The sequence below is a fragment of the Triticum urartu genome, chromosome 7 (assembly GCF_003073215.2).
Source record: "Triticum urartu cultivar G1812 chromosome 7, Tu2.1, whole genome shotgun sequence".
Taxonomy (NCBI): Eukaryota; Viridiplantae; Streptophyta; class Magnoliopsida; order Poales; family Poaceae; genus Triticum; species Triticum urartu.
The window spans coordinates 182,461,782-182,470,621 of record NC_053028.1 but is presented as its reverse complement, the minus strand read 5'-3'; positions in this window follow the sequence as shown (position 1 = coordinate 182,470,621).

Genomic DNA, 8,840 nt, shown 5'->3' with positions numbered 1-8,840 from the left:
CAACACCTTTCTGGAGACAAACTCTAATGCGCTACTCTATTTGTGTTAATCTTGCCATGATATTTGCCTGCAGGTCCACAAGCATACTGCGATGCAACTTTTAATCCTTCTGTTGCAGGAATAGTAGCAGGGCTGGGAGTGTTGCTCCACAACCCATCCACTTATGGTGCAAGATTTGTTCAAGCTACCACCTTCCATATTGGCTCCGCTCTTCAGGGTGAAGCTCCAGCGTTGGGTTTGGCCGTTATGTTGCAAATGCCCTCACCTTTCTAGCCAATATTGGTTCAAGGATCAGAGAAGTTTCGAAGATCCATCAACAAGGTTTTCCATGCTCTAGCAAGGAGTCCAATGTGACTTCCGTAGAAGTGCTCTCTCTGGCGTGCCCAATATGCAAAGCCCTTGAAATACTTGAAATGCAAAACGCGGCCCTTTCTGGCGTGCTGAATATGCAAAGTCCTTGAAATATTGGAAATGCAAAATGCAGCCTGGGCTCACATGCTATCTTTATCTGCGCCACCCAGTTGCATCGGGATTGCTAGACCCAGGTAATGCAAGATGTAAACTATGTACGTTTTCCACATTTGAGCTCGCATCTTTATTTGCGCAACCCAGCATCGGGATTGCTAGACACAGGTAATGCAAGATATAAACTATGTGCATTTTCCACATTTTCTCTTTCCACTTGTCAGAACAAAGAACTGACATAGCTAGGCACTGAACATGCGGCTCTATGTGTCAGAACTAGCACAGTAGCCTGTGCATTGGCGGGTATTCATTTTGGCTCCCAGGTCCATATGATGCTAAAGTCTGTACCGACCATGCTCGTCCTGATATGTGTTGGCTGCTGTATTCCAGGATCGTTCGTTAGGGTGGGTTCCTGGGGGCAAACGAATTTGTTCGCTGGGTTGTTGCATCCAGCGCGAACTAATGGTTCGCCAGGACCACCTCCCCTGGGGAACGAATGTCATATATTGGTGTCCTTTATTTAGTGCCTCTAGGGCATATTTCCACTATATTCCGCGTAGATGAGGCACTCACCATCTAATCTGTTGACATGTATCCATGATCTCAAGTGTCAGCACATATTATCTGTGGTATTTGGAATGGCGCCGTCATGAGAACCCACTTGGTCTATAGATAGACGTCATCATGCTCACTTAGTCAGTTCCTTCCTCTCTTGCCTTGAGCTCTATCTCGCGCAGGAACCCTATCCAGTGTTAAATCACCTTTGCCTCGTGTTAGATGGAAAAGGACATGATTCACGACCGCTAGTTCTAAGTCCGACACATGGATCATCTTCCACCGCTGTCACCATAGCCGGTGGTTCTCGCCGAGTTAGGGCAAGATGAACGATCCGTGTGCTCCTCGTCTTAGTAGCATTTCATTAGTTCATCTCGCGGAAATTTTTTTCTTTTGTTTTCTTTTTTTTTGAGCAATGAAAACAGCAGGAGACTCCTACTGTTGCTTTTATAAATATGTTATCCGAACGGAAGACCACGTGCGAAGTGCAAACCCGACTAGGGACTAAAAAAAGCAGGCGGGAGAGGATGGAGGCGCTGGCGTCTGGCGACTGCCCGGGCGGCGCCCCTGGCGACGCGGGCGATGCGGCTGCCCCGCCGCCGCCCAGCCCCCCGTCCCCCCCCCCGAGCGCCGCCCCCTCGCCGGCGTCCGCCGCCCCTGTCCCTCCGCCGACCCCTTCCCCCTCTCTGGCTCTTCGCGGATTGTGTGGGCTGACATCGCCGAGGCCGACGACGTCGCCGCTGGCCGCCCCGTCGTGTGTTGGGACCGTGTCCCTCCCAAGGCACCGCCGCGGCTGCTGCCCGACCACGCCGGTGGCCCTACTCCCAGGGGTGGGAGTTCAGCCGCCCATGGGTCGGGCCAGCGCCGGCGTCTCCCTCCTGCCGCCTCTTCGGCGCGGGGATGCAAGGTCTGGCCTTGGGTTCCGGGATGCCCTCCCGGTGGCGCCGCGCTGGCAGCTGGGGTGTTGCCGGACGCGTGGATCGCGGCCCTGCTCGCGCCTCCTGGAAACCCTCGACTCCGGCCATGCCCTCCTCTGCTCCGGCCTGTCCGGCTCTGGCGAGCCCGCCCGAGCTCGCCCCGGTCCTCTCCCGACGTGCTCCCTTCCGGCCCTTCTTCCCATCGCGCGGTTCCTTCGTGCCCCTCCCTCCGGGTCGCGTCCCCGCCCCGCCTTCCCCTCGCCGTCCCCGTACGCCCCCGCCGGCGGCCATCGTGGCGGTGCTCGAGGAAACCCTAGCTCCACGCTTGGCCACTTCGGGGCGCTCATACCGGGCTGCGGTGCTCTTGGGCCGGCCTATGGGCCTGGCTGCCGGGCCCCTCCCCAGGGTGGTGGACACGGCTACGGCCCAAGGGATGGGGGTCTCTGCGGGTGGGGTGGGCCGGCTCGACGGGCCGGTTCCGTCCCGCACGGCCCAGGTTCGCCCTCTGGCGGCCTCGGGCCCAAGCAGGCGGTCGATATGGCCCCCAGTAGGGTTCCCTCGTCCCCCGCTTCCTCCCACCCGCGCCGCCAGTTCCAGTCGCCCCGCCCCGATCCCTACTCGCCGGCGCCGCCATCCTCCCCACGCCCCCCCTCTCCCCACGTCGTCCATGACTCGGGAATTGGGGACGACGCGGGGCGCCCCAAGCGCCGGGCCGACGAGCGCCGTGACCCGCCCCGCCCCTTCCCCGATGGCCACCGGCGTGAGGCCGACCTACGGCAGCAGCTCTTCTCCCGGTCGGCTCGACACTCCCCGACGCGCGGCTCCCGCCGCTCCCCTCCCGCCCCTCGCGCCGCTCGCCGGCCCGCGACGATCGCCGCTCGCGCTCCCCGGCACGCCGCTCCTCTCCTCGGGCGGCGTCGCGGGACCGTGGTAGGTCGCCGGCCGGTGAGTCAAGGCCGTCCTCGCGGCGGCGGATCCCCTCGCCTGCTCGTCGCCGGGACCGGTCCCCCTTCCCGCCCCGCCCGCTGCCCGTCGCCAACCCCAACAGCGCCCCGGCCACCCGTCGCTACCAGCCTCCCCACTCCCAGGCTGCGTTCCCGCCGTCTAACGACGGTAATGGCAATCGGGGGCGCGAGGGTCCCAAGAAGAAGAAGAAGATGAAGAAGAAGAAGAAGAAGGGCCCTTCGCGCCCTCAGGCTGCCGCCTCCACCGCCGCCGCGGTTCCCCCTTCGGGCACCAACGCCTCTTCCGACGGCCCGCCGTGCTTCAACTGCGGCTTGATCGGCCACTTCCAGGTGGCTTGTCCCAACCCCCCGATGTGCTACCTGTGCAAGGATGCCGGGCACCCCGCGATTCTCTGTCCGGATCGCCCGGTGACGGAGGAGATCATGATGTACGGCCACGGCATCGAGGACATGGCCTTCTTCCACATCGAGGTTCCAGAGATCCTCCCTCCCTCCCCCTCGCTGCTGGCGATTGTGACGGTCGTGGGCGAGGCCGTCGCCACCCCGGAGCTGCTTGAGGCAGAGCTCAACCACTTGTACAGGTGCACGTGGGATTGGCAGGTGACCCCCACCGCTTCCAACGCCTTCTCGGTGATCTTCCCCGACGCTATGAGTATGGGATTCTGTACCCGCAGCAACAACATCACCCTGGCACTCAACGCCATTGTGGTGAACATATCTGAGCCGCGGTGGGATCCCAAGGCTGTCGCTGTCCTGGACACTGCTTGGCTCCTCATCGCCGGCCTGCCAGATGTGGCCTGGTCTGAGCAAGTCATCCGCAGTATGTCCAAGATCCTAGGCAAGGTGGTGGTGGTCGACGAGCTCTCCTTACGCAAGGAGGAGGTTCGGGTCAAGGTGAAGTGCCTGGACTCCTCCAAGCTCCATGTCACGATGCGGGTCTTCTTCAACGACGACGGCTACGACCTCAAATCTGCCCCGAGCCTCCGAACCATGTCGGCCGCCCCCACTTCTCTGATGATAGTCACCTGGGGGTGGCCCAGCTGATGCCGACGACTCCCACCGCAGGCGCTCGCGCCACTCCTGCCTCGACGATCCAGGAGATGACGAGGACGGCTCGGAGCACTCCCGCCCCCCCTCCCGGGAGCCCTCCAACCCACCAGCGGGTCGTGGCGGTTCCGGGACGGGGCGCACTCGAGTGTCGGTCGCTGACCTCGCGGTGACCCGGCGCCGTCTCCGCCCTTCGCTCCTCGCCGTCGGGGCCGGACCCCCCGTCCCCCGCCGGCTCGGCCTCCCCAGTCTCCACAGGTGGAGGCGGGTGTGAGGTTCCCGTCGCACCTGCCCCGTCACCTCCACCCGCGGGGGTTGCGGTCGGTATCACCCTGGAGCTCGCTGGCCCGCTTCCCCCGCCGGTGCCCTTCGATGTCCGCCTCTCCTCGCCGACCGCCCTGTCCGCCTCGGTGGCTGTGGATGTCTCCTCGCCGACCTCCGTGCACCCCCCCTCCGACGGTGGCGTACGCCAGGCGGCCCCGCTCCACCTCGACACCGGTGACGTCCTCCCGCCGAAGTGCCCGCCTTGATGCGGCGCGGCCGGCCGACTCTCCGGCACCGTCCATCGCCGAGCGCGCGGATCTCCGCGTGGCGGTCCGGAACCTCGAGTCAGGTGCGGACCCCGACCTCCCCAGTTCTTCCTGTTGCTCATTTTCCGCTCTTGAGGCTGCTCCGCTTGGCCATCTCGCCAAGGTGGCCAATGACTCGGCCATTGTTTTCAGGGGGGAGGTCGGTCCCCCCTTAGAACAGATCGCGACCATTAGGGCCCGGGAGATTCTAGATGGCAAGCTGGCTGAGACCCGCGCTCGCCTACTTCGGCCTCCCGAGAGGTCGACCACCACCCCCGCGGTTCAGGCCCCTTGGTGGTCGACGGGATAATCCGTGGCCGCACCCATTCGCGCACTGCTGCCTTCCGCGCTCAAAGCGCTTCCCGTGTCCTGGGGTCAAGCAGCCCCCCGATGGGGGCTTACATGCGGGTCCTTTTCTGGAACATCCGCGGCTTCGGCCATGATGGTCGTCGTCGCCAACTCATTGAGTACATTCCTGATGAACGCATTGACATCATGGCCATCCAGGAAACCTTGCGTACTGAGTTCACCCTTCAGGAGCTTGAACGCCTTAGCTCCCACCTCTTCGCTTGGCACTGGCTCCCTTCTAGTGGGACCTCAGGCCACTCTGGCGGCATCCTCTTAGGGGTAAAGGATGCCACCTTTGAGGTGGGTGACATGGACCGGGGCGAATTCTTCATTAGTATGGAGATCTTCGAGCGCGCCCTAAATTTCAAATGGGAGGTCATTATTGTGTACGGACCGGCGGGCCACCGCTGCTCCCCGGCCTTCCTAGCAGAGCTGCAGCTGAAGATCTCTAACTCCCTCCTCCCAGTTCTCGTGGGCGAAGACTTTAATCTCATCCAATCCCCGGATGAGAAAAATAATGATCGGATTAACTTCCCCCGGATGCAATTATTCAACGATTGGATCGCGGAGCTAGGGCTCCGCGAACTTGATCGGACGGGTGCCAGGTTCACCTGGACGAACCGGCAGATTGTCCCGACACAATCCGTCCTGGATCGTGTCCTAGTTTCCCCTGAATGGGAATTACGCTGCCCACTGGCATTGCTTCGGGCTGTCACCCGGATCGGGTCTGACCATGTCCCCCTCCTCCTCTCCACCGCCGACGAGCGGCCCTCCACCCCGCCGCGATTCCGGTTCGAGCCCTTCTGGCTCAATCAGGCTGGCTTCCGGGAGGCTGTCGTCGCTTGCTGGATTTTTGCTCGCTTTGCTCCCCATCGCTCCATGTCCGCTGTCGACTCGTGGCACTTCTACGCCAAGCTAGCCCGCCAATTCATGAAGGGTTGGGGGGCCAACCTGGGCCGGGACCTTAGAGAGCGCAAAAGGCCCTCCTGATGGCTATCCAAGCCCTGGACACCCGCGCCGACTCGACCGGGATCTCCCCTGATGAGTGGATGCTGCGATACGATCTGGAAGACCAACTCTCCACCATTTACACAGATGAAGAGGCCTACTGGCGCCTACGTGGTACCCAGAGGTGGGTACTTCGGGGAGATGCCAACACCGCCTATTTTCAGGCGGTGGCGAACGGCCGGCGTCGTCGCAATTCCATCCACTGCCTTTGGGATGGAGACACGCTAATCGTTCTCCCATCGGCCATCCGTACCCACGTAGACGGCTTCTATAAAGCCCTATTTACTCCCACCCCGCGGGGTGGGGCTAGTCTCGCCCCCGACATTTGGTCGGGTGCGCAATTGGTCTCGGTAGAGGCCAATGCGGCATTAGTTGCCCCTTTTGACGAGGACGAGGTCCTCGCAGCCATTAAGGGGATGAGCCCCTCCTCGGCCCCGGGTCCTGATGGCCTGCCCGTGACGTTCTTTAAAACGTTCTGGCCTACCATCAAGCCGGAGGTCATGGCTCTGTTCGAAGAATTTTATTCGGGCTCCATGGACCTTGGGCGCCTCAATTACGGGATTGTGACCCTCATCCCCAAGGTCCCGGGTGCCTCGGACATCCGCCAGTTCTTCCCAATCACAGTGATTAATGTGATTTTCCGAATCTTGGCCAAAGGGTACGCCAATAGGGTGACCCTCCTCGCTGACACGATTACCCATCCGAACCAATCCGCCTTCATACAAGGTCGATTTATTCTCGATGGAGTGTTAGTATTCCACGAGGTCCTCCACGAGGTCCGTCTAAAACGCCTTCGCGTGGTCTTCCTAAAGCTAGACTTTCACAAAGCCTACGACACGGTACACTGGCCATTCCTGCGTGAAGTGTTGCTTCGCAAGGGCTTCGACGACCGTTGGGTGACCCGCGTCATGCAGCTTGTCTCTTGTGGCCGGACCGCGGTGAACATCAACGGTGGCATTGGGCCCTACTTCCCCACCCTTTGTGGGGTCCGTCAGGGTGACCCCTTTTCTTGTTCAACATGGTGGTCGATGCCCTAGCATCCATCTTGGATAAGGCCAAGGCTGCTGGTCATATCCGCGGCTTAGTTCCCCACCTAGTCGGAGGGGGAGGGGTCTCCCTCCTTCAATATGCGGATGATACCATTATAATGGTCGAGGGATCCGCCCTAGATATCACTAACTTGAAGTTCCTCCTCCTGTGCTTCCAACAAATGTCGGGCCTAACCATCAACTTCGATAAGAGCGAAGTGATGGTCCTCGGGTACCCCTTGGAGGAAACACAGGCTATTGCTGACCGACTAAACTGTCGGTTGGGTTCTTTCCCCACGACCTATCTGGGGATCCCCATTAGTGACTCGCGCCTCACCGTGGCTGATCTTCGCCCCACGGTGACCCGTATGCAACATCGCATTGAGTCCTGGAAAGGGCGCTGGCTATCGAAGGCTGCTCGCGTGATCCTTATCAACTCTTCGCTTGCTAGCCTCCTTTGGTTCCTCATGAGCTTTTATAGCCTACATGAAACCCTGCACCAGGAGATCGCCAAATACCAATCCAGATTCTTCTGGGCTGGGGAGGGGGGTAAGCAGAAGTACCACATGGTCAGCTGGCCAGATGTATGCAAACCTAAGGACCAGGGCGGTCTTGGGATTTTGTCCTCCCGGCGCATGAACATTGCCCTCCTGACTCGTTGGCTTTGGCGCATTGCCAATGGAGATGGAGGTCTCTGGCTTACTATCATCCAGAACAAGTACCTGCGTGGGAAGCCTCTCGCATTTTGTCAGCGCTCAGGCGGCTCTCAGTTTTGGCAGGCCGTCGTCCAGCTGCTGCCTGTTCTGCGCATTGGCACATCCATTTCGGTGGGTACTGGGTCCTCGACCCTGTTCTGGCTTGATAGGTGGCTTGGCGACACCCCCCTACCCGCGCGCTTCCCAGTTCTCTTCGACATCGTTGTTGACCCTCGGGTCCCTGTCGAGACGGCCCTTATTGACTTAGGGCGCCTCGCTTTCTGCCGCCCCTTTGGCCCCCTTGAGGTTGCAGCTTGGGATGCCCTCTTCCAGGACATCACACTCCTTCCTATAGACGTTGCCGACTCCCCGGACGTCATCTCTTGGCGACTGGAACCCTCCGGCTGTTTCTCCACCAAATCTCTCTACGCGGCTATCGCCCCATCGACGGCCCCCGAGCCCTTCAGTTTGATTTCGGACATCCGCCTGCCCCTGAAGATCAGGATCTTCCTGTGGCAATGGATCCGCGGCTGCCTCCCGTCCGGAGTTGAGGTCCTTAAGCGTCATGGACCTGGAGATGGGATGTGCCCCATGTGCGGCATGATAGAGGATGCCAACCACATCTTCTTGTCGTGCTACACGGCACAGTTCCTCTGGTCCTGTTTCCGCGAAACAGTTAGGGGCCAGTGGTGCAACACAACTTCCCTGACCTGCTTGCGGAAATTCAGGGCTCACCCCCTCGCTACATGCATATTACATGGCTGTGCGTGGGGGTCCTTGCCTGGACGTTGTGGACTGTTCGCAATAAGCTTGTCATACAGAAGGTGCCTCTTCGGCGTGCTACTGACTCCATTTTTAAAATATGTGGTTACTTGCAGCTCTGGCAGCAGCTTAGCCGCCCTCAGGACCGGGACGTCATCAGCACCCTCCTCGCCGACCTTCGATCGATGGCCTTCCGCTTGGCGCCCCCGCTCCCCCCGCCACCCCCGGAGCCCGACTAGATGTTGTGTCACTCCCGACGCGTGTGCCTTTTTGTTTTTCAGGGCTTGTTGAGCTGTGCCCTCAGCATTAACCCTTCCACTACTTATCTGTCTGCGTGTGTGTGTGTGTGTGCTTGAACCTTGTTGGATGTTGGCTTGGGCATTTGCTTTATAATATAAAGCAGAGCGAAAGCCTTTTTTGGTAAATATGTTATCCGAAGGTTAACAAATCAACATGGGGTTTTACATGGATATTACAGGAA